This window comes from Erythrolamprus reginae, chromosome 4 (genome assembly GCF_031021105.1).
Source record: "Erythrolamprus reginae isolate rEryReg1 chromosome 4, rEryReg1.hap1, whole genome shotgun sequence".
Taxonomy (NCBI): Eukaryota; Metazoa; Chordata; class Lepidosauria; order Squamata; family Dipsadidae; genus Erythrolamprus; species Erythrolamprus reginae.
In genome coordinates this window covers 103299321-103324495 of record NC_091953.1, presented here as the reverse complement: position 1 = coordinate 103324495, position 25175 = coordinate 103299321, and the positions used below count along the sequence as shown (strand labels likewise).

Sequence of the window (25175 nt, the reverse complement as noted above, 5' to 3'; positions counted from 1 at the left end):
ACAAAATTCATACTATTAATAATATTATCCTAACCTTTGTATTGTTTTAAACAAGTCAGCATTAACAATCCTCTTGGGTATAAGTATAGTTGGAAGAAAAAGTTTAATTACACAGAATTATCCCCACTTGAAGCAACAATTTCTTACAAAGTAACCTATCCTGTTAATCAAATTTAAATGGGTAACTTACATTTTACTTGTACATTTTATTTACTTGTAAAATATTTTTGTTGGCTTGATCAGAAGAGAAAGCCATGTTTCCTTCCTTCTGAAAGTCTCTTCAACCCTCCCGCCCCTTCCCCCAGTGCTTCCTATAGAGGAGGAGCTGTGATTGTTACAGCCTGCTGCCAATCAGATAGCTCTCTCAGTGCCTCATTTCTGTATAGAGGAGGATCTGTGATTGGTTCAGTCTGCTGCTAATCAGGCAGCTGAGGGGTATTGCCAAGAGCAGAAAGAAAAAAACAAGCCAGCCATGATGTTTCTTTCTTTCCTGCCTTTCACATCGGAACTGTGGAGCTTTGGAAAATGCTGCAGGGCAGTTTTCAGGTCAGTGAAAGTCAGTGACTCTAGTATAAGTCGAGGTTGGATTTTTCGGCACATTTTTTCTGCAGAAAATCTCGACTTATACTCAAGTATACATGGTAATATAAATATCTAAAAATCCAATTAATTAACTAATTGTTCTTAAAAAAAAAACCTGGTATCATTAAAAATCATTCATTCCCATTCAAACAGGCATACATCACACTCATTGGACAGCAGCTAAGGTCTAGTGGCCCCAAGCCTGGTGGCATAGATGAATCTTCAGACTCTTATGGAAGGTGAGGAGGGGGGGCAGTACGAATCTTTGGGGGGAGCTTGAATTACTTAAAATTATTCATTTATGAGTCTAATTTAATGCATATTCAGTGTTACTATTCATTGCTTCATTGACCTTTCTAGCAGCCTACAGATTCTATATACATGTAAATATTTAAAATTGGAAAGAATGGGCACATATATATTGATATATATTTTCCTCAATTACTTAAAATTATTCATTTATGAGTCTAATTTAATGAATAATGTTCATTTTAAATATTCTTATCAGTACATTATTCTTATGTGAGATATACAAATGGAAATTAACACTTTCCTTTGAAAGTTCACTTACACATGACTCATATAGTTCATATTTTTTAAATCATTTCTTTTGAAAACAGACCATGAGATGAGAAAGATAAGATGGTACCTTCATTCCTCAGTTATTCTTGTGAATAAGCTCCATACAATAAATATCAGGCTCCCCTCCCCTTTTGGTAAATATATCATTTTTTGATTAATAACTGTATTTTACATAGCATGTATACAAAGGACTAAATGTATGTTTTTCAAAGAGAAGTAACAATTTAGCTGAAAAATCAGACAGGTAACTGTCTTACAAAGCTTTTCTGTCCTTATATGTGAAATGTAAATGGACATGGAAACATTATAATTAATATATTAAAGATGTATACATACTTGTTTTCAAAGTGAAGTTACCTTTATCTTCTATCGTCCTTGTAATTTAATGCTGCTCCTGAGACAAAATTGCCTGGTGAAATAGCCGCACCTAATTAACCTTCTCTGAGCTCAAAAGCTAAGCAAGATCAGAACAATCTACGGTGATACCTTGTCTTACAAACTTCATTGGTTCCAGGACGAGGTTCTTAAGGTAAAATGTTTGTAAGACAAAACAATGTTTCCCATGGGAATCAATGGAAAAGCGATTAATGTGTGCAAGCCCAAAATTCACCCCTTTTGCCAGCCGAAGCACCTGTCTTTGCACTGCTGGGAATCCACTGAGGTTCCTTTCCATAGGAAACCCCACCTCCGGACTTCTGTGTTTTTGCGATGCTGCAGGGGCATCCCAGCAGGGGTATCCCAGCAGCGCAAAAGCGAGCGCTTCACTGTCAATGGAAGTCCGGAGGTGGGGTTTCCCAGCGAGGGGAGCCTGAGTGAAATTGCAGCATCAAAAAAGCAATGAAGTCCTCGAAACCCCATCTCCAGACCTCTGTGTTTTTGCGATGCTGCAATTTCACTCATGCTCCCCTCGCTGGGAAACCCCACCTCCGGTCTTTCATTGCCAGCAAAGCACCCATTTTAGCACTGCTGGGATTCCCCTGCAGCATCACAAAAACACGGAAGTCCCGAGGTGGGGTTTACCATGGAGGGGAGCCTCAGGGGAATTCCAGCAGCGCCAAAAAGGGTGCTTCACTGGCAACGGAAGTCCTTAGGCGGGGCATCCCAGCGGCAGCGGTGGGTTTGTAAGGTGAAAATAGTTTATAAGAAGAGGCAAAAAAATATTAAACCCTGGGTTTGTATCTCGAAAAGTTTGTATGACGAGGCGTTTGTAAGATGAGGTATCACTGTAGTTAGTTTGGAAAGTTGAACAAAAATCCCAGAAGGCAGTATCAAATTGCATCCATATTGTTGCCAAGAAAGCTATTTGGAAACAAACATCAATAAAATGATGAGTTGTCATTCTCATAATGGGCTAGATTTTACTTTTGCCTCCCCAGGACAATTCTACATGTCCGTCGATCACCCTGGGGGGGAGGAAATTATTGACTACCACAGAGAGGGTCCGCAACTTGGGCGTCCTCCTCGATCCACAGCTCACATTAGAGAAATATCAATCAGCTGTGGCAAGGGGGGCGTTTGCCCACAGTCACTCATGCCCTCATCACCTCAAGGTTCGATTACTGTAATGCTCTCTACATGGGGCTACCTTTGAAGAGTGTTCAGAAACTTAAGATCGTGCAGAATGCAGCTGTGAGAGCAATCGTGGGCTTCCCTAGGTATGCCCATGTTACACCAACACTCCGCAGTCTGCATTGGTTGCTGATCAGTTTCTGGTCACAATTCAAAGTGTTGGTTATGACCTATAAAGCCCTTCATGGCACCAGACCAGAATATCTGCGAGACCGCCTTCTGCCACATGAATACCAGTGGCCGGTTAGGTCCCACAGAGTTGGCCTTTTCTGGGTCCCGTCGACTAAACAATGTCGGCTGGTAGAACCCAGGGGAAGGGCCTTCTCTGTGGCAGCCCCAACCCTCTGGAACCAGCTCCCCCCCAGAGATTAGGATGGCCCCACCCTCCTTGCCTTTCGTAAACTTCTGAAAACCCACATCTGCCGTCAGGCATGGAGGAACTGAGACATCTCCCCTTGCCTATGTAGTTTTATGTAAGGTATGTTTGTATGTATGCTTTTTATATAATGGGCTTTTCAGGCTTTTAATGTAAAGTTGTTATTTTAGACTTTAATATTAGATTTGGTATTGTATATTGTTTTATCACTGCTGTGAGCCACCCCGAGTCTGCGGAGAGGGGCGGCATACAAATCTAATAATTAATAATAATGGCATGATGTCATTTTCTTCTTCTTCTTCTTTTTTTTTCAGGACTACCTAAAAGAAAATGACATCATGCCAGTGGAACAAAAGCGCAATAAAAGACGAAATAGAGGTATGAAAGACCATCTCCTAATTGATAAAATGATTTCAGAGAACTGTAAGAACAGGAAAACAAACCTATACATGACCTGGATTGACTACAAGAAAGCCTTTGACTCATTGCCACACAGCTTGATCATAAAATGTCTGAAAGTCATTGGAGTCAATGAAAACATCAGGAAAATCATAGAAAAGACGATGAAATATTGGAAGACTGAGCTTTTTGTTGGGAATGAAAGCTATGGACTGATCAACATCAGAAGGGGCATCTTCCAGGGGTATTCTTTGTCCCCATTGCTATTCATCATTGCTATAATCCCGCTGTCACTCATCCTACATAAAACAAACCCAGGCTACCAAACTGTTAGAATTCACCAAAAATTTCACACCTGCTGTATAAGGATGACCTGAAGTTGTACGGAAAATCAGAAACTGAGATACAGTCACTAACCAACACTGTGCGAATCCTCAGCAATGACATCAGCATGGAGTTTGGCCTGGATAAATGTGCCACAATGGCACTGAAAAAGGGGAAAATCCCTGAAAGTGAGGGCATTGAAATGCCAAATGGTCAAACCATCAAGTGCCACCAGCCAGAAGCCTACAGATACTTGGGCATCTTGCAACTGGATAATATCAAGGATGGCCCTGTGAAAACTGTGATCCAGAGTACATCCAGAGGACCAGAAAAAATTTGAAGAGGAAACTGAATGGTGGCGACACTATCAAGGCTATAAATACTTGGGCCATACCTGTCATTAGATACACACCTGGCATAGTGAACTGGACTCAAGCAGAGCTGGACAACCTGGACAGGTAAATCAGAAAATTAATGACGATCCATCATGCACTACACCCCCGCAGTGACGTTGACAGGCTGTATTTACCAAGGAAAATAGGCGGCAGAGGACTTTTGCAAGTGAAACAGACAGTGGAAGAAGAGAAGCATGCATTAGCTGACTATGTGAAGGAGAGAGAAAAGTCAGCATTGATGGAGGTCAACAATAGGAAGCTTCTCAAGGTGAAGCAAACTAAGGACCAGTACAGAAAAACTGTAACTCAATGCCGTATGGACAGTTGGCGGAACAAAGCATTGCATGGCCAGTTCTTGGAGAAGATTGAAGGCAAAGTGGATAAGGAAAAGACCTGGTCATGGCTTACAAGTGGAACACTCAAAAAGGAGACAGAAGGTCTAATATTTTTTTCTTCTGCTCATGTCTATAAGCTGAGTTTCTGGCACTGCGCATGCGCCACCGTCTTGTTTTTGGCTCTTTAGTATTTTTTGAAAAATGTTGGCACTGCGTTTGCCCACACAACATGCCCACATAGAATTGGAGGAAGCAAATTGGCAATGAAATAAGTTCAAACCCATCCCTGCCGAGTACCCAAACTGCAACCTAAAACCCACTTATTTGTCGCGAAGTGCCAACACGGCAATTTAACCTGAATAATGGTGTTTTAGTTTAGAAACAGCAACTCATGTGTTTAACATCTTTTCTCTGGGAAAAAACCCCCACAACAACAGCGCTTTCAATGATACAAACAACTTTTTATTGAAAGGTAAAAGTTTGCATTTGGCATGCTTTTGATTAATGTGACTTTTGCTACTGTATGCATGCTGATAATTTTTCTAACCTTGGCTTATACAGTGATACCTCTACTTAAGAATGCCTCTACTTAAGAACTTTTATAGATAAGAACCAGGTGTTCAAGATTTTTTTGCCTCTTCTTAAGAACCATTTTCTACTTAAGAACCCGAGCCCAGAAAAATTTCCCAGGAGATTTGAGAGCGGCACAAAGGCCCGGCCAGTTTCCTCCCATTCCCCCTTTAATCCTGGTCACCTCGGGCTTTTCCTGGGCTGCCAGAAGAGCCTTTCGGTTGTGCTTAAGAAGGCTTTGGCAGTCCAGAGCAAACAAAGCATTTTCCTTTCTCTTGGCACTTGGAGAGGGAATAAACCTTTTCCAGCGCCCAGAGAAAAGAAACGCTTCCTTTACTCTGGGCAGCGACTGTCCTCCTCCCCTTCTTCCTCCTCCTGACAACGAGTCAGTTGAGGTGACTGGGGCCCGTCCTTGTCCGTCTGTCTGGGAAGAGTTTGATCTCGTGACATCTGATTAAGTGGACAAGGCGATTGGAGCTGTGAGCTCCGCCACCTGTCTGCTGGATCCGTATCCCTCCTGGCTGGTCTAGGCCAGCAGGGAGGTGACACGGGGCTTGGTCCAGAAGATTGTCAATGCTCCTTTGGGGAGGGAGTCCTTCCTGGCTCCTTATAAGGAGGCAATTGTGCGCCCCCTCCTCAAGAAGCCTTCCCTGGACCCAGCCGTGCTTAATAACTACCATCCAGTCTCCAACCTTCCCTTTATGGGGAAGGTTGTTGAGAAGGTGATGGCGCTCCAGCTCCAGTGGTCCTTGGAAGAAGCCGATTATCTAGGCCCTCAACCGTCGGGTTTTTAAGTCCGGCTACAGCACGGAAACTGCTTTGGTCGCGTTGATGGATGATCTCTGACAAGCCCGGCACAGGGGTTTATCCTCTGTCCTGGTGCTTCTTGACCTCTCAGTAGCATTCGATGCCATCAACCATGGTAGCCTTCTGTACCGGCTGGAGGGGTTGGGAGTGGGAGGCACTGTTCTTCAGTTGTTCTCCTCCTACCTCTCCAGTCGGTCACAGTCGGTGTTAGTGGGGGGTCAGAGGTCGACTCCGAGGTCTCTCCCTTGAGGGGTGTCTCAGGGGTCCGTCCTCTCCCCCCTGCTATTCAATATCTACATGAAACCGCTGGGTGAGATCATCCAGGGGCATGGGGTGAAGTATCATCAGTGTACCCAGATGTACATCTTCACCCCATGTCCAGTTAACGAAGCAGTGTGAGTGATGTGCCGGTGCCTGGAGGCTGTTAGGGTCTGGATAGGAGTCAACAGACTGAAACTCAACCCTGATAAGACAGAGTGGCTGTGGGTTTTGCCTCCCAGGGACAATTTCATCTGTCCATCCATTACCCTGGGGGGAAATTATTGACCCCCTCAGAGAGGGTCCACAACTTGGACTTCCTCCTCGATCCATAGCTTACATTAGAAAACCATCTTTCAGTTGTGGTGAGGGGGTCGTTTGCCCAAGTATGCCTGGTGCACCAGTTGCGGCACTATCTTGACCAGGACTCACTGCTCACAGTCACTCATGTCCGCATCACCTTGAGGTTCGACTACTGTAATGCTCTCTACATGAGGCTACATCTGAAGAGTGTTCAGAAACTTCAGATCGTGCAGAATGCAGCTGCGAGAGAATAAAGGGCTTCCCTAGGTATGCCCATGTTACACCAGCACTCTGCAGTCTGCATTAGTTGCCTATTGGTTTCAGTCACAATTCAAAGTATTGGTTATGACGTATAAAGCCCTTCATGGCATCGGACCAGAATATCTCCAGGACCACCTTCTGCTGCATGAATACCAGCGACCGTTTAGGTCTTACAGAGTTGGCCTTCTCTGGGTCCCTTCAACGAAACAATGTCGTCTGGCGGGACCCAAGTGAAGAGCCTTCTCTGTGGTGGCCCCGACCCTCTGATATCAACTCTGCCCGGAGATTAGGACAGCCCCCCACCCTCTTTTCCTTTCGCTAAACTCCTCAAAACTCATCTTTGTCGTCAGGCATGGGGTAATTGATTCCCCTGGGCTGCTTCCGCTTTACGCATGGTTTGTATGAGATGTATGATTGTTTTTTATATTAACGGTTTGAAATAGTTTTAGTATTGGATTTGTATTGTTTTTGTTGTGAGCAGCTCTGAGTCCTTGGAGAGGCATACAAATCAAATCAAATCAAATCAAACAATAAATAAATAAATAAATAAATAAATAAATAAATAAATAAAATTTAAAGCGTTCATAAATAGCTTCTTAATTTCATTTAAAGTTCTTATTAAATGAATCTTGCTTTCTTCCCATTTAGCTTTAAAGTATACAGTAATACTATTGCATTAGAAAAATCATAAATGTGTACAAACTTAATGGATTCAGACTGGTATGTTAAGATGCTCTACATATTAACCTATCAGTCATTTGACAGAAACTCCAAAACATGCTATTTTTATTGCCCCGGAAGCAGAGTAAAGACGCTGAGACATATTGTGGATTAAATAAGGGTCATTTTATTAAATTAATATAAATTTAAATAACGTAACTTTAAATACATAAATTTAAATATTTAAATTCAACCTAACTAAGGACCTGCAGAGGCCAAAACTAACGGGGTGGAAATTCCTACCATAAACTTCCTTGGCAACATCGGGCAAAACTCCTTGCTGAACCAGGTGAAGGTAGCCACCTTCACCTGGATCCAAACCACGCCCCTACGTCGTGTGGGAGGAGTTCACCCTCCAATCCCCGTGGGAAATTGGATCCGGTGATTCCCATGGACATCCTCTCTCCAATCCCCGAAGTTGTTCCAACCTCTATTTCCTGGAGAGAGACGGTCCATCACCCTTTCAAGGATGCCCAAAGGAGCATGCGCAGTCGCTTCTAATTGCCCATTTCCGCCCCAAACCTGCCACGGAGGGGGGTCAGATCTCAATCTTGGCTCCCCGAGCCCCACCCAGCCTCCTAAAACAATTCCTGGAGGCACCTCTGCAGGTCCGACAGGAGAATGGCATTCCCCTCATCTGAGAGGTGAACGCCGTCGGCCCGGTAGAGCTGGGGCTTTCCAAATTTAATCAGGGGATGTTCCACTATGCTCCCCCCAGCTTCCTAACACCTTCCCAATGGTTCGGTTGACCCTCAACCTAACCATGTCAACAGCTTTGATACAGAGTTCTGCCAGCCAGTCTGGGGAAAAACAGACCACACGACACGTATGTCTGAAAAACACAGCAAGTCATCATGGGCTTGGGTGCTCCCGCCAAGCCACTCAGAAAACACCGAGGCATTGCCCCCGAGGTGGTTACCAACAACCCGGGGGGTTCTCTCGGAACGGCACCGGCCAAAAACCAGGGGGAGAAGCCCTTCCCAATGCAGCACTTGTGGCCCAACCAACAACATCTGTCCTCAGGCCCAGGGACAGCTGCGATCCAACGGGAGACTTCCAGCAACCTTCCGGCCCAAAACAAAACTGTGACCACAGAGCCAACCTGGGCCGGGAACCAGAAACGGCTGAAAAAACAAGCAACAATTAAAAACCAGTCTCTAATGGGGACCCTATTGAGGGGGCCTATATACAAAATGGCCGTGGACCTCCAGCGGCCACTGGCCAAGATGTGGTGGTCCACCCACTACTACCGCAGCCGCATAGGCGGTGCTTATACGGGATGGACGGGTGCCTACTTAGGGATCTGAACCTATCAGCTCGTAGGCCCTGGAAGTGCTGTCCAGGTTTCCCTGGCCTTCACTGCGACTACGCGGAAGGCAAAAACGCTGCCCCGGGCACATTGGCTTGTTTGTCGTTGGTGCTAATGCGATCTCTGTACCGCAAACATCTGGTCCCTTTGGACTGGCGTAGGCGGACGGAGACCTATCTCCTGGTAATGCACATCGCTCCCTTGCAGCGCTCGCGAACTAACATCCCTGTTAGGGGTGGCCGGAACCTCACCTATCCTGCATGTCCCATTGCTGCTACATCGGAAAGAATTCTTGGATGTAAGTTCCCTGTGACTACCAGCCGCTGCCCAGGCAGCCGGCCATAAGGAGTGGCACCACCTATCTCTCAGTGTCACTCTGAAGCCCAGGGGGCCCTCGGAGTGCACATGCAAGTCTGCTTGGAAAAGCAAATCTTGCCCTAAAGGGGACCCTGTTAAAGTGGGCCAGTACTGACTGCCAACTTGCAATTCTTCCCTAGTCCCTGCATTGAGCCGCACAGATGGTGTGACGATCTCAAGCCCTTGCATGCTGCCATAAAGGCGTGGAATATTCCCCTGCGCTTTCTTGGGTACTACTCCCAGGGGGGGGGATACCCTCAAGTTGGTATGGGAGGAGGGAAGAGGGGGGGGGCTTGGCCCCTTCCTCCATCAACCTTTCAAGTTAGCCCCAACTAGGTCTTCGTCCCCAGTTACTGACCTAAACCCGTGAAATAGAAGCCCTGTTTGGACCCTGGTAATGAATCCTAAAACCCTCCAAATGCCCTGAAGGATAGTGGCCGCTCATCGGGCGGTCGATATCCCCATAAGAGGCGTCCAAGCGTTCAAGCTTGGCCGGGCTGGGGTCCTTCAGTCGCAGGGAAGGCTTGCTTATTCCTATCCCTGTCGCTCCTGTTCCTATTGGGGCGTGCACATGTATGTGTGGCGTGGGGGCCCCCACATTTGCCACAGGCATGCCGGAATTTGCAGGAGGAGCGGGCACAAGAGCCCTTGGCGCTAAACTCAAAACAAATTTGGGTGGGTTGAACACCCTGCACCGCACCTGTGTGGGGGATGGCCCGCTCCTCCTCCTCCATAAAATGACCGCTGTCAGTCCTCTGTCCAGTACCGCTTTTCTGGGCATGAAACCAGAGGTCGGGAACCTCCCGGTCCCAAGGCAGGGTGTTATCAAAGCCACTCTCATCCTGAACGACTCGTCGTACCTCTGCCAGGCATCTCCCTCAACCTCAAAATGCGCCATAGCGATGAGGTCAATGTATTTGAGCAATGCCATGGCCCTGCCTGGTTCCTTCTGAATAACTATGGTGGCATAAGTTAAGAAGGCATAAAGCCAGGACCTGAAGCATCGCGGGACCTTAACTTTCTTGGCCTGATCAGTTCGGGCCTCCTCGTCCCTCTCCTTTTTGGGGATCTCCCTATTAAGCAGGGTATACAGATCAATGTATTCCCCTCGCCAGATTTTCTCCCTAATGGAGGGGTGCAAATGATATCCCAAGGGAGTAGAAGGGAGGCCACAGGGGATTGCCCCCACTGCCACCGCTAGGGGGTCAGTTGAGGTAGCTATGCTGGTGTGAGCCGTCCCTGCCGCTGTGAAAGTGGCAGCTAGGGTGGCCTTTCCCTGCATAGTTAGAGACCCACCTGCCACTGCGGGATCTGCCTGGGTCCCCGCACTACCTGTTGTGCTCGCTAATGGTACAACCGGCACTAAGGATACGGCCATTGGCTGAAGCCACTGAGCGGGGAAACCCGTACCCCCACTTCCCCCTACCGCTGTCACCATGTTCACCTGTGACGCCCCAGCCGGGACCAGAGCCAGTTGGGCGGTGGCTCCTGAAACTTGTGGGTACACCGCAGGGCTGCTGTACCCCAAATAGGGCCCAGACTGTTTGGCCCCACCGGGGGGGGTTAGGGTGGCTAACCCCTGTGGACGCAGTGTGGGTGCGTTGGTAATTGACTCACCCCTGCCATCGAATGGGGACCCCAGGGCTGCAGTAGTCGAACCGGGATTCTGTGCTGCTAGGTCACTCTGGTCCGGAGCCGGGTTTTGGGATCCTTTGGGGCCCGGGGGTCTCCCAGTGAAGCTGAGGGTCTTGATCCGCTGTGTGTTCCAAAGGCGGCTTCCCAGCGCGCATCCCTTCGATCTAGACGATCCAACAAAGCAGAAAATCACTAGGCAGATATGCCGGGGTCAGGGCCTACTGTGGCCCGATGATCAGGAGGGGCCTGCGTCCGGGGGGTAGGAGCTGCCTCTCTGGCCTCCCTAGCCCGTGCCGAAAGAGCCCGTGCCCTGCTAAGGCGAGAAACCAAGGGTCCCTGTGTGGAGGCCCGCCTCTTGGGGGCCATGCTAGAGCAGGTCCCTAAAAGAAAAAACCTTCAAAATTTGAAATCAAAATGGAGCTAATGGGCCTGAAAAAGTAGGCCCAAATCACCCCAGCCTCCCAGATGGGGGGTCCTGGGGGGCCTAAAAGAGGGGGGGAAATGAGCTAAATTCAAAGAAAAAGCTCATTAAATAAAAAACCCCACTGTAAAACCCCGAAAGGCTTGGGGGGGGCTTAAAGCTCCCTCCCCCTACAATGGGGAGTAGGCCAAACCTACTCCCCACAGCACCTAATTAAATAACTTAATTAAATAAATAATTAAATTAAATCAGTTAAACAAATTAATTTAATCAATTAAAATTAGAAAGTCGGGGGGGGGGGCTTAATGCTCCCTGCCCCCTACAATGGGGAGTAAGCCAAGCCTACTCCCCACAGCGCCTAATTAAATAAATAATTAAATATACTTAATTAAATTAATTTAATCAATTAAAATGAAAAAAAAATCTTGGGGGGGGGGCTTAATGCTCCCCTCCCCCTACAATGGGGAGTAAGCCAAGCCTACTCCCCACCGTGCCCAATTAAAATTAATTAATTAAACAATTAAATTAAATTAATTAAGCAAATTAATTAAGTTGATTAAATTGAAAAGTCGCGGGGGGGGGGTGTCACGGGGGGATTGGCTTAAGGCCCCCTTCCCAATACAATGGGGAGTAAGCAAAGCCTACTCCCCAAGTGCTTAACCTAAATTAAATTGACTAACAAAATTAATATTAAGTAAAAAAAGTGAAATCAACCTGAGCGAAGCCTCGATAGGCTACGCCACGTGTTCCAATCTTCGAAGTGAACAGAAAAACCTCTGTTCGCTTCAAAATGCACAAAGCAAGGAGGAGGTCCTGTTCCGATCGGCCTTAAATAGGGCGATCCAAGACCTCCCCCAGCGACCAGCAGGCGGCGCGCCGACCTGGCGCGCTGCCAAAAGCCGAACTTCCGTGTTTTTAGCAACCCAGAAGTACAGGGCTCTATAGAGCCGCCCGCAGCGTCACCCTGCTCCGTGGCAATTTCAGCCGCCGGCTTTAAGCCACTGGTTGTGCATTTTTTATAGGGGTTGAATTCTTGAATTACTTGCCCTAGACTACCATCTTGTGGTTATAGATTATTATTTCATGCTTTCTCTTTTCCTACGTAGTATGTAAATTATTTTAAGTGTATTACATAATATTTAGAAGAAGAAAGTAAAATTGCCTATTGAATTGCTGACAATTGTCTTTCTAATTATAAAATGCATATTCAGTGTTACTATTCATTGCTTCATTGACCTTTCTAGCAGCCTACAGGTTCTATATACATGTAAATATTTAAAATTGGAAAGAATGGGCACATATATATTGATATATATTTTCCTCAATTACTTAAAATTATTCATTTATGAGTATAATTTAATGAATAATGTTCATTTTAAATATTCTTATCAGTACATTATTCTTATGTGAGATATACAAATGGAAATTAACACTTTCCTTTGAAATAATTTGTGCTCATTATTTTTATTTCTTTTTTTTTTATTAAAAATAACTTTTAAATACATAACTAAAATGATAACATTCAAAAGACAGCAAAACTAACATATTATTAAAACATGTGTTATTAATTTTATTTCTTTCAAAATATATGAACTATATGAACTTGTTTAGGCATGCCATGGCTCTCTGTTCCCCAAGAAATGACAACAGAATATTAAATATTTTACCTTTTATACAGGTAAAACTCTACTTGACAATCTTGCCCTCCAAGCCACCTGAAATATAACAATAAGCCCACTAACAAATAACAGACCACCTGACATATAGCCCAAGTAAACAGCGCCCCCAATCTTTTGGGAAATGGGCTTTGTGGGCAAATGATAAGAAGAGGGAAATGTTATGGTTTGATTTATAAGTACAGAATAGACATTCCAGGTAATGGGAACAAAGACACAGATGCTAGATATAAAAAAAAAAATCCCTTCAATTAAAGGCAGAAATGTAGATTTGACACGTTTTCCAAAAATCATGTTGCATGGAATTAGGAATGCCAACAACAACGCCCCATATACAAATAGGGAGCCAGTGTACATTGAGACCTGAGCAACCTTCATTTCTATTGGGAAGAATTCTTCAAAAAGGTCAAATTCATGACAACACTGCACTGCTAATAAGTCCTTTGAATTCGGAGGAAAGCAGATCTTCCATATTCCCAACTGAGTGACACCAGCTTCATAATAGCTACTTTTTTCATTAAACCACAACCTCCAGTCTGGATGCTGTATTGTAATTGGAAATAGAATGTATCCCATAGTTCCTGTTACAAATCCAACCAGTTGCAGAATATACGTTCTCTCCTTTATTACTTCGTCCTCACTTGTCAATGTAGGCAGCATTTTAGAAAGTTCACACAACAGAGTGCTGAAAAGATACGAATTGTTGTAATTCTTCAATATTTTTACTCTCACTTATCACCTTTCTAATCACTACCACTGCAGTTATTTCTATACTATCATAGATCTATTCATTAGCTTGAATTAGCATTAACTGGATATAACTTATAATGTTTAAATATCTATTTCTATGTTTTAGGATAGCTTCTTTTTTTAAAGAAATCTCATTGTTACATTGTTGTATGAATCATTCATACCTTTCTATTACAAACATTCAGAATTAAATCAAATTAAAAATATCAAATGTATGAAAATCTTAAACAGAGTCACAATATTGATTCAAAGAACAAAATTACACATTGGGCAGCACAAAGAAATTCTATTATTAATATTAACTCCTATTCCTCCAGCAAAACTTGTTACATTCTCAATTATATCCTAATTTTACAGCTTTATTTCTTTCAAATGTTTTAGAATGGGGAATCTTTACTAATACTGTATGTAGGGCTAACTGCCTGAATGGTGCACTGTAATTTAGACTATTTCCTTAGTACTGAAGTAATTCCAGGTTATAGACCATCTTAGTCAGTTGACCTGGTTATTAATTTTATTGATTCAAGAAAAAAATGTAACATTTTCTGTGGTGGACTTCTTGGTTTTAATTGGTCCTCTCTCTCTCTCTTTTTCTCCCTCCCTCCCTCTCCATGTGTGTGTGTCTGTGTGTGTGTCTGTGTATAAGAGAGGGGTGGTGAAGAGGGAGAGCAGAGAACGAGGAGTATCAGTTAACATTCTATTGTAAAAAAATAAAAAAATATATTTCATGTGAATCAAACTTGAACATGAGCTCCATAAAACATAGCACATGTGAAATGGAACATAATGTGATTTGCAAAAAAAGAGCTGTGTTAAAATTATGATGCAACTTATTTCCTTTCTTTTTGCCTGTGGAGGGAGGGTGAGAAGGATGTTGCCCTGGGCAACTCAAAGCTTTCAGTTGAAAGGTTTAGAACAGATTTAAAATAAAATATTTAAAATATAGATGAACTCTTTTGCTCTTTTACTATTAGAAATGTAGCTTAGCTGCATTAACTAGTAGCTTCTAGTAGCTTCACACTATAAGATTTTAAAGATGCAGTGTGCTTTTTACAAGCTCTTCATTCTTACAGAGCTTCAGAAAAGACCATATTTTGATTTCTGTTTCTATATTGTATAAAAAATATTCTAAAATATTACTCATAACAAACATTTTTAATAAAAGGAAGACAGTATTTGTATTGCTTTTTGTTATGTCTGGAATATTCTGTTGCCTGGCAAAAGTTAAACTTGGGTAGTTGTTAAGCAAAATAGACTGTATGCAATAGAAGTTTTTCACCTGTTTTCCATTGGCTGCTGCGGCTTGGCGCCAAAATTGTATCGCTGTCAAGCGTCTCCTGTTGCCGGGCTGGAAAGTATAAATAGAGAGAGCCACCAGTGTTACGCGCTCTTCTCTAACTCGCGTACGGGCTGTCACTGTATCTGCGTCTAGTTAGAACCCTTCTGAAATAAAGAATACAAATTAGCTACTGCGTTTGAAGTCATTTTACTGGCGACGAGGGTCTGGAGACTAATAATTGATTATGGCGACCCCATCGATTATCCAGCTGCCTGAATTTTTCGATCCAGAGCGGACTACTTGGACAGCCTACATGGCTAAGTTCGAGATTTTTTTAGAAGCCTCCGGCATGAAAGATGCGGACAGTGGCCGGAAAAGAGCTCTTTTTTTGAATTATCGCGGAACGCAAATCTTCGACCTAGCTGAAACTTTGACAGACCCAGAGCTGGCAAATTCGGTTTCTTGGGACACTCTTATTTCTAAATTGGCTTCTCATTTTAAGCCAACTAAACCAGCTAGAGTTTTCAGGCATCAATTCTCCCAGATGGCTCAAGCTGAGAGAGAATCTATAAATCAATTTGCAACTCGCCTCCGTACCATTTTATCTAAGTGTCAGTTTGACAATCCGGAGGCACGATTAACTGATGCCATTATTTTTGGAATGCGAAATGTCTCCATTAGGAACAAACTGTTAGCGGCAGACGAATCCTCTTTACAGGATGTCATTAAAGCCGCTCAAACAGCTGAGGTGGCTGAGGCTGCAGCTGCAGACCTCAAATCAAATGACAAGTTAGCAACGGTTTTTTAAATTGCTGAGACAACACCTGCCACCGCCTGCCAACATGAATTCAGTGCACCAGAGGCCGACCCCTGCGACGAACATTGCTGCCAGCTGAGGACCCCGCCATCGAGACCTCCTCGCCAACCCTTCCCAGCATGTGCCGGTTGCCGTGGTCAACATGCCCAGTCCAGATGCCCCTTCAGGGATGCCTACTGCCGCCGCTGTGACAAGAGAGGCTACATCGCGGAGGTCTGCCGTGCGATTCTGCCAGAGGATGTGCCCTTCAATCAAGGAACCCAGCGCTCCTATCAACCGCAACGCGATTACCGGCCATTCTGACAGCAATGGAGGGGGAACCGGCGTCAATGGAACAACACATCGAGGGACGGCAACCGAGGTAATCGGTCAACAAAAGACATTGGCTCCTACCCTTCTGCCCCTAATAAATTAGTCGTCCCTCTACTTTTGAATGGACGACCGTGCCAGATGGAACTGGACACTGGCTCCAAGTTTACCCTAATGCCATGGCATAAACTCAGACTTTATCTGCCAACCCTTTCCTTAAGCAATCTTAAGCCCTTGGACATCGCAATTAAGGACTTTCAAGGACACCCTATTCGTGTTTTGGGTAGCACTATGGTGCCTGTCACGTTTAAAAGCATTAATTGCTCATTGCCTATGTTAGTAATAGAGGGAGCTAATCATTCCCTCCTAGGGTTAGATTGGATGGCACCTTTGGGGTTGGCTATTACGGGGTTGCATAAGGTGGCACATCAGAGGGAGCCCAACTTCGTTAACGAATTTCCAGAGGTCTTCAGTCCGGGGTTGGGCAAATATAAGGGGCCACCCATTTCTTTCTCATTAGACCCTGCTGTCCCTCCTGTCCGTTTAAAGCCTCACAGGGTGCCTTTACCACTACTGGGTAAATTAGATGACCAACTTAATAAGCTACAGGCACAAGGTATTTTAATACCAATAGAGCATGCTCCCTGGGAAACCCCAATTGTGACTCCCCTGTAGCCTGATGGGTTCCTTAGGGTTTGTGCTGACTACAAATCTACCTTGAACAAAGCATTGCAGCACAATTCATATCCTATTCCTGTTGTGCAACAGTTACTGCATACCTTGGGGTCTGGGACCATATTTGCCAAGCTAGATCTTGCGCAGGCATACCAACAGTTACCTGTGGACGAAGCCACTGCCCTGGTGCAAACTATCGTGACCCACAGGGGGGCTTTTAAGTGTATGAGATTACAATTTGGAGTGAGTGTGGCTCCAGGGATTTTTCAGCGCCTCATGGAGCGCCTATTATTAGGAATTAGAGGAGTGGTCCCTTATTTTGATGACATTTTAATTTCTGGGGACACTCCAGGCCAATTACACCAGAGAATTAGGGAAGTGTTGGCAAGGCTACAGAACAAGGGGTTGAAATTAAAGCCTGAAAAATGTCTATGGGGCTCTCACTCAGTAGATTTCCTGGGATTCCGAATAGACAAAGAGGGCATCCACCCCACTGAGGAGAAGGTTAGGGCCATCAAAGAAGCCCCTGCCCCTAAATCTAAGTCTGATCTGCAAGCCTTCCTGGGCCTATTGAACTTTTATTCTGTTTTTCTAAAACAGAAGGCCTCCGCAGCTGAGCTGCTACATCACCTTCTCCACAAGGGAGCGCCATGGAAATGGGGTGAGATTGAGCAACAGGCATTCCAAGCAATAAAAGACCTGCTTACCTCCAGAAGTGCGGTAGTCCAATATAGCTCCACATTGCCCCTAAGGCTAACCTGTGATGCCTCCCCTTATGGGGTAGGAGGGGTCCTGGCCCATATTTTGCCCAATGGCCAGGAAGCCCCAGTTGCCTATTTCTCAAGGACACTATCCCTTACTGAAAGAAATTATGCCCAGATTGATAAAGAAGCTCTAGCCCTGGTAGCAGGAGTAAAAAAGTTTCATCATTACTTATTGGGTAGGCCATTTCAACTGGTAACAGATCACAAGCCTTTATTGGGTCTCTTAGCCACTGGGAAGCCAACACCACCTTTTGTGTCCCCTAGGATGACCAGGTGGGCCATTTTCCTGGCTGGGTATGACTATGTACTTATGTATAAAGGGGGAACCCTAATCAATCATGCGGATGGCCTGAGCCATTGCCCATTGGCCCAAGGGGTGGAGGACCCTGCCCCTGTGGGGGATGTTCTTCTCATTGATTTGGTCAAACCTTCTATCATTACTGCAAGGGAGGTGGCTGCGGAAACCAGCCACCTCCCTTGCAGTAAGGAAGGTGGTCCAATATATATTGAAAGGATGGCCACCCAAGGGGGAAGACCACTCAGTTATGGAATTTAAAAGTAGGAGACTGGAGCTCTCTGTGGTAAAGGAGTGTATATTATGGGGGGGTCGAGTGGTCATTCCCAATTCACTACGGCCTAAGGTAATGCATATGTTACACCAGGGCCACCCGGGGGTGGTCAGGATGAAAGCCCTGGCTAGGGGTTATTTATGATGGCCAGGGTTGGATAAGGAAATTGAAGATTGGGTTGCAACCTGTGTTCCCTGTCAGGAAACTAGGCCCAACCCTCCAAAGACTTCCCCTGTGCCGTGGGACATCCCCCCAAGGACCATGGTCAAGATTACATATAGACCTGGCAGGGCCTGTTGGCACACACATGTTCCTAATAATTGTAGATGCATATTCCAAATGGCTTGACATCATTCTACTCGGGTCAACTACATCATGTGCCATCATACAGGCCCTAAGGAGGTTGTTCGCCATCCATGGGTGTCCGGGTATCCTGGTCTCGGACAATGGGCCCCAGTTCACTTCCAGACAGATGGAATTATTCCTAGCACAGCTGGGAATAAGACATGCATTAGTCTCTCCTCATGCAGCTTGGGCTAACGGGATGGCAGAGAGGTTTGTTCGTGTAGCCAAAGAGGCTATTAAAAGGTCTGAGCCTGGGAACACCCAAGAACGGTTGGACACTTTCCTGCTGTCCCAACATATCACCCCTAGTACATCTACTAATAAAAGCCCAGCTGAGCTACTGATGGGTAGGAGGTTGAGGTCACCTCTGGATAGACTACACCCTTCTTATATAAATATTAAATCTAATTGTGCAACATCCCCTGAATGATCAGTATCTGTGGGTCAAGCTGTATATGTAAAAAATTTTTATAGAGGTAACCAGTGGGAGACTGGGATGGTTGCTGATAAAACAGGTCCTAAGACATATATGGTTAAACTGAGTGATGGCCGCCTCTGGAAGAGGCATATTGACCATATAAGAAGAAGGCTGGAAACAGCCAGTCTCAGAGAAAAATTGGCCAATCAGAGTAACGGGGTTTCTGATCCTTCACTCCCCACAGGGAGTTATAACCAACCCAGCCAAGGCCAAGAGTACATTGATTGGGACTTACCGGGTTTCAATGACCACTCCAGCGCTGCCCCAGTTCTGCAAAGTCCAGCTCGTGGAAGATCATCACCAGCGCTGCCGGTAAATCCCTCTGCAGACTTGGAGGAACCGTCTTCCTCCGTGGATGTCCAGGTGCTGAATGAACCGCGCAGGTCAGAACGGACTCCTCGGAAGCCTGCCCGGTTGGAGGACTTTATTACTTGCCTCTCCGAATAACCTACAAAGTAATCCAGAAAAGGGAGGAGTGTTATGTCTGGAATATTCTGTTGCCTGGCAAAAGTTAAACTTGTGTAGTTGTTAAGCAAAATAGACTATGCAATAGAAGTTGTTTACCTGTTTTCCATTGGCTGCTGCGGCTTGGCGCCAAAATTGTATCACTGTCAAGCGTCTCCTGTTGCTGGGCTGGAAAGTATAAATAGAGAGAGCCACCGGTGTTATGCGCTCTTCTCTAACTCGCGTACGGGCTGTCACTGTATCTGCGTCTAGTTAGAACCCTTCTGAAATAAACAATACAAATTAGCTACCGCATTTGAATTCATTTTACTTATAATATGAAAAAACTGAATGTAAGGATTAATTAATAGGTGAAATAGAAAAGGATATCACATGGAAACAAAATTTTCCTTTGGGAAGGTCAAAAAAGAGGGCCTAATCTAGTCAAATAAGCTAACACATTTTCTAAAACTTTTTTTGTTATAGAATAAAATAGAAAAATATGAAAGCAAATAATAGGACATACTCTTAGTGCTTATTTTGGGGCCCAAAAGAAAATAAAACCGGTTCTTATTTTCAGGGAAACACGATATGTATGCTTGCAATGTTCCCTGTATTTTTTTTCCGGGGTGGGCGGAAAAGTATAGTGTCTGGGCTGGGCGGCATAGAAGTATGTATGTATGTATGTATGTATGTATGTATGTATGTATGTATGTATGTATGTATGTATAAATGAATGAATGAATGAATGAATAAATCCCTTCTTTTTAATTAAAAGAAATCAATAATAAAACAAAACCAAAATCTATTACTATTAAAACTAGAACAACCAGCAAATCCAAAAACATAACTATTAATAGAAACAAATGAGGGCTGGGGTTTTTTTTCTCTGTTATTATTTAAGTGCTTTTACCATATGCTTTAAATCAAGTCACTTCTCTCTCTTTCCTGTCATTCTCTGCCTCAATCATTTTCTCATTTCTCTTTTTTTCTCGCTTTTATTCTATCATTTCTCTCTCTCTCTTCCTTCCTCTCTTTTCTCTTTCTTTCTTTCTTGCTCTCTCACACTCTCTCTCTTCCTTCCTATCTTCCCTCTCTTTCTCTTTCTCTCCCTTCCTTTCTTTCCTTCTCTCTTCCTCTTTTTTCTATTTTTCTCTTTCTCTTCCTTCCTTCCTTCCCCTCTTCCCCTCCCTCTCCCTCTCTTTCTACCCCCCTCCCTCTCTTTATATTTCTCTCTTCCATCCTTCCTCTCTTCCTCCCTTTCTCTCTCCCTCACTTTTCTCTCTCTTCCTTCCTTCCTTCCCTCCCTCCTTCCTTCCTTCCTCTCCACTTCTCTTTCCCTTCATTCTCTCCACTTCTCCGGCGGGCAGCCGGGCAGCAAAGTCGGCTGCCTGGGAAAGCCCTGTGCTGGCCAGCAAAGACGGCTTTCTGGGAAAGCGGCACGCTTTTCAAACGCGCAGCTTTCTTGCACCTCTTTCCTGACAGTAGTGGGAAGCGGCCACTTTCCCCCCGCAGCACCAGGCTCAAGCCATGTGCCGGCCTGCAAAGCCGGCTGCCTGGGAAAGCTCTGCGCCAGTCAGCAGAGCCGGCTTTGCTGGCCAGCACAGGGCTTGAGCCTGGTGCTGCGAGGGGAAGGTGGTCACCTCCACACCCCTGCCCAGGAAAGAGGTGCAGGAAAGCAGCGCGTTTGAAAAGCGTACTGCTTTCCCGGAAAGCCGGCTTTGCTGGCCATTGCGCCCTCCCCTTGGATCCACATCCTCCCTATGGCTCTGCCTCCCGCCGCCGCGCAGCTCACCTCAGAAGCCTTGATGCTTTGCTGGCCAGCACGGTGGCGTGGGAGGAGGAGGATTTCAGGGCGGTGTAGGCCGATCCCGGGCCCATCGCCCCTGGCTCCAGGGGGCACCTCCCAGCGTGGCAGCTGGGGAGGAGGCCAATTCCTCACAGGTGTGTATCAGAGCAAGGGCGGGTAAGTGTGGTGGCAGCTGAGGGGAAGCGGAAGGGCGTGGGAGGAGATGGGCGCGGTCAATTTAACAATTTAGCTGAAAAATCAGACAGGTAACTGTCTTACAAAGATATTCTGTGCTTATATGTGAAATGTAAATGGACATGGAAACATTATAATTAATATATTAAAGATGTATACATACTTGTTTTCAAAGTGAAATTACCTTTATCTTCTTTTTTTTAAAAATATATTTTATTGATTTTCTTAAAATAGACGGACACACATACAAACATTGAACACAAAATGGGGATACATTTTCCCCGCTTATCTTGAAAGTATAAATTCAAATACAGAAAAAGAATACATAATTAGATATATGTTGAGTATTAAAAAATTTGCTAAATTTGAGTTAAGGTTTTTCACATTGTTACTAATATATATATATAAAACCAAAATTCTTACTATATTTCTTATATATAAACTAATTCTTATATATAAATCGTCCTTGTAATTTAATGCTGCTCCTGAGAAAAAATTGCCTGGCGAAATGGCAGCACCTAATTAACCTTCTCTGAGCTCAAAAGCTAAGCAAGATCAGAACAATCTACATTGATACCTTGTCTTACAAACTTAATTGGTTCCGGGACGAGGTTCTTAAGGTAAAATGTTTCTAATGCGAAACAATGTTTCCCATGGGAATCAATGGAAAAGCGATTAATGTGTGCAAGCCCAAAATTCACCCCTTTTGCCTGCCGAAGCGCCAGTCTTTGCGCTGCTGGGATTCCCCTGAGGTTCCCCTCCATAGGAAACCCCACCACCGGACTTCTGTGTTTTTGCAATGCTGCAGGGGCATCCCAGAAGGGGAATCCCAGCATCGCAAAAACGAGCGCTTTGGTGGCAACGGAAGTCCGGAGGTGGGGTTTCCCAGTGAAGGAAGTATCATTGAAATCGCAGCATCGCAAAAGCAACAAAGTCCTCGAAACCCCATCTCCAGACCTCTGGGTTTATGCGATGGGGCGATTTCACTCAGGCTCCCCTCTCTGGGAAACCCCACCTCCGGACTTTCATTGCCAGTGAAGCACCCGTTTTTGCCCTGCTGGGATTCCCCTGCAGCATCACAAAAACACAGAAGTCCAGAGGTGGGGTTTTCCAGCGAGGGGAGCCTGAGTGAAATCGCCCCATCGCATAAACCCAGAGGTCTGGAGATGGGGTTTCGAGGACTTTGTTGCTTTTGCGATGTAAAATCTAGCCCATTATGAGAATGACATCTCATCATTTTATTGATGTTTGTTTCCAAATAGCTTTCTTGGCAACAATATGGATGCAATTTGATACTGCCTTCTGGGATTTTTGTTCAACTTTCCAAACTAACTACAGTGATACCTCATCTTACAAACGCCTCGTCATACAAACATTTCGAGATACAAACTCGGGGTTTAATATTTTTTGCCTCTTCTTATAAACCATTTTCACCTTACAAACCCACCGCTGCCGCTGGGATGCCCCGCCTAAGGACTTCCGTTGCCAGCGAAGCACCCTTTTTGGCGCTGCTGGGATCTCCTGAGGCTCCCCTCCATGGGAAAACCCACCTCTGGACTTCCGTGTTTTTGTGATGCTGCAGGGGAATCCCAGCAGTGCTAAAACGGGTGCTTTGCTGGCAATGAAAGTCCGGAGGTGAGGTTTCCCAGCAAGGGGAGCCTGAGTGAAATTGCAGCATCGCAAAAACACAGAGGTCTGGAGATGGGGTTTCAAGGACTTTGTTGCTTTTGCGATGCTGCGATTTCAATGATACTTCCCTCGCTGGGAAACCCCACCTCTGGACTTCTGTTGCCAGCGAAGCGCTCGTTTTTGCGCTGCTGGGATACCCCTGCTGGGATGCCCCAGTAGCATCGCAAAAACACAGAAGTCCGGAGGTGGGGTTTCCTTTGGAGGGGAACCTCAGTGGATTCCCAGCAGTGCAAAGACAGGCGCTTAGGCTGGCAAAAGGGGTGAATTTTGGGCTTGCACACATTAATCGCTTTTCCATTGATTCCCATGGGAAACATTGTTTTGTCTTACAAACATTTTGCCTTAAGAACCTCGTCCTGGAACCAATGAAGTTTGTAAGACAAGGTATCACTATAGATTGTTCTGATCTTGCTTAGCTTTTGAGCTCAGAGAAGGTTAATTAGGTGCTGCCATTTCGCCAGGCAATTTTGTCCCAGGAGCAGCATTAAATTACAAGGACGATAGAAGATAAAGGTAACTTCACTTTGAAAACAAGTATGTATACGTACATCTTTAATATATTAATTATAATGTTTCCATGTCCATTTACATTTCACATATAAGGACAGAAAAGCTTTGTAAGACAGTTACCTGTCTGATTTTTCAGCTAAATTGTTACTTCTCTTTGAAAAACATACATTTAGTCCTTTGTATACATGCTATGTAAAATACAGTTATTAATCAAAAAATAGTATAATATTTACCAACAGGGGAGGGGAGCCTGATATTTATTGTATGGAGCTTATTCACAAGAATAACTGAGGAATGAAGGTACCATCTTATCTTTCTCATCTCATGGTCTGTTTTCAAAAGAAATGATTTAAAAAATATGAACTATATGAGTCATGTGTAAGAGAACTTTCAAAGGAAAGTGTTAATTTCCATTTGTATATCTCACATAAGAATAATGTACTGATAAGAATATTTAAAATGAACATTATTCATTAAATTAGACTCATAAATGAATAATTTTAAGTAATTCAAGCTCCCCCCAGAGATTCGTACTGCTCCCCCTCTCACCTTCCATAAGAGTCTGAAGATTCATCTATGCTGCCAGGCTTGGGGCCACTAGACCTTAGCTGCTGTCCAATGAGTGTGATGTATGCCTGTTTGAATGGGAATGAATGATTTTTAATGATACCAGGTTTTTTTTTTAAGAACAATTAGTTAATGAATTGGATTTTTAGATATTTATATTACCGTATATACTTGAGTATAAATCGATATTTTCTGCACAAAAAATGTGCCGAAAAATCCAACCTCGACTTATACTAGAGTCACTGACTTTCACTGACCTGAAAACTGCCCTGCAGCATTTTCCAAAGCTCCACAGTTCCGGTGTGAAAGGCAGGAAGGAAAGAAACCTCATGGCTGGCAACAGGAGGGGTTTTTTTCTTTCTGCTCTTGGCAATACCCCTCAGCTGCCTGATTAGCAGCAGGCTGAACCAATCACAGATCCTCCTCTATACCGAAATGAGGCACTGAGAGAGCTATCTGATTGGCAGCAGGCTGTAACAATCACAGCTCCTTCTCTACAGGAAGCACTGGGGGAAGGGGCGGGAGGGTTGAAGAGACTTTCAGAAGGAAGGAAACATGGCTTTCTCTTCTGATCAAGCCAACAAAAATATTTTACAAGTAAATAAAATGTACAAGTAAAATGTAAGTTACCCATTTAAATTTGATTAACAGGATAGGTTACTTTGTAAGAAATTGCTGCTTCAAGTGGGGATAATTCTGTGTAATTAAACATTTTCTTCCAACTATACTTATACCCAAGAGGATTGTTAATGCTGACTTGTTTAAAACAATACAAAGGTTAGGATAATATTATTAATAGTATGAATTTTGTCATTAATCATTTGTTCTACATAATTAATATTACCTTTTTTAAGAGTATGGTTTTTCCTTATGCAAGATAAATCTCATGTAGAAGAAAGATTTTACAATTAATGATTGAGTAATCCCCAATTGTTATTTACTGATCTATTGAGATAGTAATGATTTTAACTTATGAAAGATGTTTTAAATGGAAAATTTGAATATTTATTATATGGAAGTTTGATTTAAGCAATTGTTTTGAAAGAATATATGAAATCCCAATTATTAAGAAAATTATAATGATATTGTAATGAAGATTAAGATAACAGGTTTTAA

At 44.2% G+C, this 25175-nt stretch overlaps 1 protein-coding gene and 1 long non-coding RNA gene across 3 annotated transcripts in view; one reads left to right on the top strand and one right to left on the bottom strand.

Moving 5' to 3' along the window:
• The window catches only part of LOC139166905 (uncharacterized), a 984072-nt gene that overhangs the window by 613738 nt on the left and 345159 nt on the right, over positions 1-25175 (bottom strand). The window lies entirely within an intron of this gene.
• LOC139167375 (uncharacterized) overlaps positions 3422-25175 on the top strand; it is a 32177-nt gene continuing 10423 nt past the window's right edge. Inside the window, exon 1 of one of the 2 annotated variants that reach the window (XR_011559120.1) lies at positions 3422-3487. This is a non-coding gene — a long non-coding RNA (uncharacterized lncRNA). Of the gene's footprint in view, positions 3488-24598; positions 24681-25175 lie in introns of those variants that run through there. The other variant, XR_011559119.1, reaches the window with a different exon arrangement.